The sequence below is a fragment of the Hydra vulgaris genome, chromosome 01 (genome assembly GCF_038396675.1).
Source record: "Hydra vulgaris chromosome 01, alternate assembly HydraT2T_AEP".
Taxonomy (NCBI): Eukaryota; Metazoa; Cnidaria; class Hydrozoa; order Anthoathecata; family Hydridae; genus Hydra; species Hydra vulgaris.
This window is the reverse complement of record NC_088920.1, coordinates 50,578,614-50,586,439: the sequence shown is the minus strand read 5'-3', so window position 1 is coordinate 50,586,439 and position 7,826 is coordinate 50,578,614.

Genomic DNA, 7,826 nt, shown 5'->3' with positions numbered 1-7,826 from the left:
TGAACAACATCAGTTCCTCTTGAAACTAAAAATTTATCAGCTCTAATCGGCTGAAAGACCTTGCTTGAAAGACCGCGTGGAGTAAAGAAACGCTTTTAAAAAAACCTAGAAATTTCTTTATTAAAAAAAAAAGTGAAACGACCCTAACACTATTAAATTACAGTAATCATATTTAGAAGATTAGATAAATTACTGTATTCATGTTTAGATAGTACTAAAAAAACTATTTTACCAGACATTTTATTTCTAACTTCTTCTAATAAATGAAAACGGGCTATAAAAATTAGAAAAATAAAAACAACCAACAACAAACAAACGATTATTTAAAGTTTTATTTTAATCAATGAACAACATCAATTCTTCTTGAGAATAAAAGTACATCAACTCTAATTCGCTAGCTAACTTTACTCGATAGACCGCATAGAAAATGTAACCGCGCATAAAAAAAGTCTAGAAACTACTTAAAAACTAAGAAATAGTGTATTTTACAAAATACAGAACCGTATGTAACAATACGAACAATAGGCGAAACTATGCGTAACTATGCGCACTAATAATATTCATTAGCGTAATAATATTTAGATATATATGTATGTATGTGTGTGTATATATATATGTATATATATATATATATATATATATATATATATATATATATATATATATATATATATATATATATATATATATATATATATATATAATAAATAATAATGAAATAATTAATGAAAATGCACTTCGATATATTAGGAAATAGTCATAACATTAAAAACAACTTTTTATACCGAAAAAAAGTTGAAGCAATGAACAGAAAAATATCATAAATATAGAACATATTTATCTGAAGTTTAAAAACAAAAATTATTGAAATCATGCAGTCAGATTTTTAGAAAATTGATTTCAAATAAATAAATAAATCTATAACTTTCACTAAAAATGTATTAAATAAAAATAAAATTTAAGCACGCTAAGATTTTTATTTATACTCTTGTGAAATTTTTATATTAATATATTGATTCATATTGAGAAATCAATTAACAAATAAACTATTGCCATATAAATATTCTCTTTAGTTAAGAACAGTAGCCATTTTAAAAGTTCAAAAGTTTTTCGTATTTTCTTACGCATGCGTACCTACATATATATATACGCATATATATATATATTTATATAAATGTACTGCATGTTTAAAGAAAAATATCCTTTAGAAAAGTGTTCCTATGAAAGTTATCGTAAAATTTTTAATTCAAAGTTCAAAATTCCTTTTCTAGAAAGGACACCTGCTCATTTTGTAATTTAACAAAGAAAAAAATAGTTGCAATGGATTGTCAAGTACCTATTGACTCTGTTGCTGCTAATGATTTGTTAAGAAACAAAAATGCTTTGAATGGATCTCTTGAACTTCATCAGAGAAAAGCTGAAATCTTTGACCAAAGAAAAATAACTGCACGTTTACAAGCTCAGCAAACTTTAAACTGTGCAGCAATCTGCTTTGATTTTCAAAAAAATCTGAAATGCCTAAACATTTCAATTCAAGATGTATACTACTCTAGGCAACTGTCATTTTACTCTTTCAACATTCACATACTTTCTACTCAAAAAGTATATTTTTATTGCTATGATGAAACCGTAGGCAACAAAGGCTCGGATGATGTATGTTTAATGCTTCATGATTTTTTTAATTGTCATTTGCCTGAAAATAAAAAGAATATCAAATTGTTTTGCGATTCCTGTGCAGGACAAAATAAAAACTGCACAGTTTTGCGTTTCTTTTATCATCTAATTCATAAAATAGAAAGATTTGACAGCATAATAGCTTCATATCCTATCAGAGGTCCTACATGGAATGTGACAGAGATATGGCTATTATTAATCAAAAGTTTCCAGCAGAAACACCAGAAGATTGGAGGAGTGTTTTCCAGGCATTTCGCAAAAAACCAGAGCCATTCAACATTATAAACATGACACAAGAAAAGTTTCTAAAGTATACAGAGTTTTTAAAGCCAAGCTTTTTAGTTGTTTGTCCATTTAAGACACGTTCACTCAGAGAAGTTGAAATATCAAAGGCTAATTCTAACTTAAATACGTATAGGGAAAACTGGAGTGGTATATTTAGTTCTATGCGTGTTATATCCCATAGGTCTAGATCATGTTCTGGTTCAATGAGAGGGAGAATATTGACCCGATCTAAACATGTCTTTAAAGTGCCTGATAAGCCAAAATAAGTATACATTGGCCCTTTGCCATCTTCTTGTGAAAAATTCAAAGACTTATTGAAGCTATTTGAACTATTTGAATTGACTTATTGTAAGTGAACAAAATAAGTCTTCCTAGATCAGTGCCAGTTAATAACCTACTTATCCAAGAATCAGAGAACCAAAACCTATCCAAGAACCAAAGCAAATTTCTGACTCAGAGTAATAGAATGTAAAAAATAATAACTATTTAGAAAACGTATATCTATATATTTTTAGAAATATTTTGTTGAAAATAAAAATAACATTTAATTTTAATTAGGGTTTTTTCACAACGAGGTGTTCGTCTGGGTTAAAGAATTTTAACGCAAAGTGATGGATTACAGACAATATGGTAAATAAGTGGGTTTTTGGAAACAACTTATTGCATGGGTACTTTTTATAAAGTTTGTAAACGTTTGACGAGTTATTTGATTTGTATTATCAACTACTATCTACTTTTAACAAAATAAGCACTCTAAAAGGTTACAAGTTAAATGTAGTTTACAAGCTGCTAAATTTACAACGAAAAAATCACAGATGTCCAAATTGAGTGTCTTGACTTCGAATGGACACTGTGAACAAATATTATTTGTAATTAGCAAAAAGACTGCTTTTATATATTGTGTTTAGACTATAATGTCTTAAAAAAATACTTTGGAATGAATAGATTATCAATGAACTGATATCTGATGTCTCTTTACACAAAATTTCATTTTTCTCATAATGAGAAAAATGTGACATCTGTGGTTTTATCCGTGTGGTCTTCATACATATAAAAATTAAGTAACTATACCAAGAATATGGATCATCTGCAAGAAAGCATAACAAAATACTATGATCCAGTTATGATCTTTTTTGTCTTTTATTAACATTTTTGAAGTGATTTACTCTGAAGAAATGATTTTGTTAAAAGGGTAAATTCTTATACTAATTTTGTGAAGTTTTTGTTGAATGGTTAAAACATATACTAGATATATTTTTAAAAAATATTATTTATTTATAAAGGTTTGTAAAATTATCTAAAATCCAAAACTTGACTCAATCAATAACTTACAATGCTGCAATGTTGTGGCTTACAGCTGAATATTAAAGTAAATCTTGTAAAACTTGAAAAAAAAAAAAAATGAAATTCATGACAAATTGTAACGACTAAATGTTTTTTTTTCTCTAGTTAAAATAAAATTAAGCAAAGAACTTCTGCAAAAAAAATTCTTTTAAAAGCGGGGATTAACTTTTTAATTTAAATTTAATAGTTCTGTAAACTAAAGATTGCACAAGTCTGTTTTGAAATATTAAAGTAAAACAAATTTTCTATTGAAAATAGGTAGCAATGAGCGATGCTTTTCTAAAGGTTGTTAAGATGTTAAAGTTTGTTATTATTCACGTTGCTATAAAATTTGTGTTTAAATTAACTTTGTTAAAAAATCTTCTCATCTATAAAGATTCATACAATTTATTCTGTAGAAAAACATAAAATAGAAAAGCAAATATAGAAAGTTAAATATTTACTGTCATAATTGCACCTGATATTTATATTGAGCGTGTAGAATGGAATAGTCTTCTCTCTTATAACTAGTTACAATGATATAGTATTCGCACAGATAGGTGATTAAAAACACAAAAGTATATTTTTATATTGTTTTTCTATAGATTTTTCACTTGTGCAAAATACCGCCCCCTTACTTTATCTCTCGTGTTTCCCCGACAAATATTTAGCCATATCATAAAGTTAAAGCTGTAGACATTTTATTTTTACAACAAAAAAGTTATATTTTAGTCTTTAGAAAGATTAGTAGTTAAACACCAAATATGTGCAACGAAACTTAATTTCCAGCCACATTTAGAGATACTTGGGTACGGCCTATTAATGCTGTAGCTGGTAAAAGCACCAGCAAGTGTGAATTGCACACTTTGATAGCCTTTTCAAGCACCAATGTAAGTTTGAATAAAATCTGTTATAAACGTTTGTAAATTCCCTCAAAGATTTTGCGTTGACGGCCTCTTCTGCCAAAGAACGTTTTTGTTTCCTTTATTGCTTAAAGTTAGCGTTGCGTAATTTATGGACAAGCCTAAAAAAAAACAATTTGAAAATTTGATTTTAAAAGAATACTCGAATTTCAAGCCAATGAATGACATTTATTTAACTCTCAATGACGTTAATCAACATGGCTAAAGTTTTTTTTACATATGAAGAATATTTTGTGTAGCTAATGTCAACTGCTTGTCTATTGTTAGAAATAGGTATTATTGTAAGTTTTCGTTTTTTTTTTAGACATTTTTTTCGTCGCGGCAGAAGTTTTTTTTATATAATAATAGATTTTTGTGTCTTTAGTGTTAACTGTTTGTCTATTGTTGGAAATAGGTATTCGTTATAAGTTTTCCTTTTTTTTCATCATTTTTAAAAAAATAACATGTCGCATGCATTAGCAATTAGCATTCAAATTTTCAAAAAATTATTTCCATCTTCTAGCAATGTTCTTTCGTGCGTGTACGCTGAGCTTTTCGAATTCAATAACAAAAGCAGTTATTTTTCAACTTTCTTTGTATCAAGTGAGCAAACAAATACAAACAAAAAGTTGTCTATCGTACATTTTGCTATAGCATTAAGTGCCGGCCAAAATCCAACCACTATGACACTGCTAATTGAAAAGAAACAGCAAGAAACAAAATAACAAACAGAAACAAAATTGACCCACGCTTGAATGGCAGAAAAATTCTTTGCTACCTTTTAGTGCATTATACTAATATAAGACGTATGTTTTGAAAAACTTGTTTTTTGACTTTATTTTATTGTTATAAAAAACTATTGGGATGTCTTTGGATCTGTTATATGAATTCCTGCTTTCCAGTCATTCATTTTAGTATGCACTGCTTTCAAAATCCTACTCTCTTCATTTTTATTTACTTTGTCCCCAACTTTTGTGCTCGTTCATAAAGATAATTGGAAAATACCTATATCATAACTCTGCAGAACGATTTTTGTTTCATGACTAAATTGGTATTATCCCTATCAAATTATTTAGAGCTTTATTATTTTCAGGTTTATTACAAGTTTAAAAATCAGCGATAGGATCATTTGTATAGCTATGTTAAAATACCTAACTAGAACCAGCAATAAATCTATTGTCTCGGTTCAAAATATACAATCAGACTCAACAATAGCTGTATTGCTATCTATCAAGCAGCCAATGTTACAAAGAGCTTTGGGTTCCTCCGAACAAGCTTCAGAAGCCTGATTCAACTGAATCTACTTGTAATGCACATGCCAATCAGGCTACTAAAAAATCTACCTGTAAATTTCTCAATTCCTGGCTTGATACGTACAAACGGCTTAATTATGGCAAAGACAAAAATAAAACGTTCTGTTCAATATGTCAAAAAAACGAAACTAAGAAGGCCGTTTATTACTAAAGAATCATACAAAGATAATTGGTACAAATTTATCTTCACAATCTTCGCAACAAAAATCTATGAAGAAATCAAACGAAGCTCTAGGTAAAATGATTTCCACTGTTGCCTTACTCGCAAGATAAGGACGAGCCATTCGAGGTCATACAGATAAAGCTTCAAATTTGAGTAACTCTTTAAAAGTTAGAGCTACAGATGTTTCGCAACTAAGTTCTTGGTTACAGAGAATGAAATATAAATGAATTTCGGATGAAATAATAAACGAATGGCTTGATAAGATAGCGTATAAAATCAATTTTAGTAAAATCTACTTTTCATGGCCAACGACACGGGTTTTGAAGTGATGAGGAGGGTGCGTGTGTGTGTGTGTGTGTGTGGGGGGGGGGGGGGGTAAGGGTTTCACAATCGTAAATTTTAAAATAAAGTCCTCTATACCTAGAATTTTTCTATTTAAAATAATCTGAGTTATACTGCCAAAATTTAGAAAATGAAATGTTTTTCAATAATGCTCGACGAGACTTCAGTCATATTTGTAATAAAACAGGTTTCATTGCGTGTTCGTTCGGTCGACCGTGACGCATTTCAAACTGAAGAATATTTTTTAGATTTTTTCGGAACAGACAAAACTGATTCTAAAACGCTTTTCAAAGTGGTTTGTTATATGTTAACCACATTAGATTTACCCATAAATGATTTAAGAGGGCTATGCTTTGATGGTATGAGTAATGTTTTGGGAGTTTATAACGGCTTGCAAGCAAATATAAGATCCATCGAATCTAGAGCATTATTTGTACATTGTCAAGCGCATTATTTGTACATTTTCAAGCGCATTCACTAAATCTCATAACCCAAGACTTTATGAAGAATGTTATCGAGGTAAGAGATATTCTTTAGCTTATTAGGGAGTTAATTGCGTTCATTCGTGAATCACTGGAGAGACTTGCTTGATTCAAGACATTTCAGCAAATAAATGACAATATGTCCTTGTCCTACACGATGGACGTTGCGATACACATCGCTTACATCAATACTGAACAATTATGAGAAATAACAAAACTTCTTTTCATTACGGTCTAATAATGAAAGAAGTGAGGTGGGTGCAAAAGGATTCATGAAGCATTTGGATAAAGCAGATTCATTTATTATGTTGAAAATTACTAGTAGCATCCTAAAGCATTTAAAAGGAGCTTATACCGTTACCCAAAGTAAAAGTTTACATTTAAAAACATGCACTGATATTAATATTTTGAAAAACGCTATTTACAACACGAGAGAAAAATTTAATTTTGTCGTGTGGAAAAATTTAAAAGAGGAATGGAAACTTTTTGGTTTATACGAACCTGAAAAATCAAGGAAAAGAAAGCTACCAATTAAATTCAACTGTGGATTGACAGAGCGACTCATTTTCAAAGTAAAAGAGTGTCACAAAAAAGTTTACAAAGAAGCTGTTGATTTTGTTCTAGGCGGCCTAGCATCAAGGTTTACCTCTGACTCCCAATTGTTGTTATTGAATGCAGAGTCTTTTCTAATTAATTTAAAAGTCTTTCCAAAAACAATTTGACTTTTATAAAGATGATTTAAATATAGATCGACTTAAATATATATATATATATATATATATATATATATATATATATATATATATATATATATATATATATATATATATACACATATATATATATATATATATATATATATATATATATATATATATATATATATATATATATATATATATATATATATATATATATATATATATATATATATAGCTGATATATCTATATGTTTTTGTCAACAATATCTACTTAATTTTGTCAACACTATCTACATTATTTTGTTTAGTTTATCTGTACTGTGTAACAATAAATTTTGGTTTCTTATGCAAATCTATTTTGCCTCATAACTACTCTTGCATTATTTAATTCAAGAATTCATTCAAGAAACATACTTAAAGAACCTAATGCAATCTCTGGTTCTGCTATGAGTTATAAATTTTATGATGTTAATGACTTTAGTAAAACTATCTAAACTAATTCAGATCTATATCTTTACCTTAACATTGCATCACCTCCTTATCATATTGATGACCTGTGTCTTATCAGCACATTTAATATGATACTTATGGCAATAGGGATTATTGAATCCAGCTTATACCTTAATGATACTAATATAACA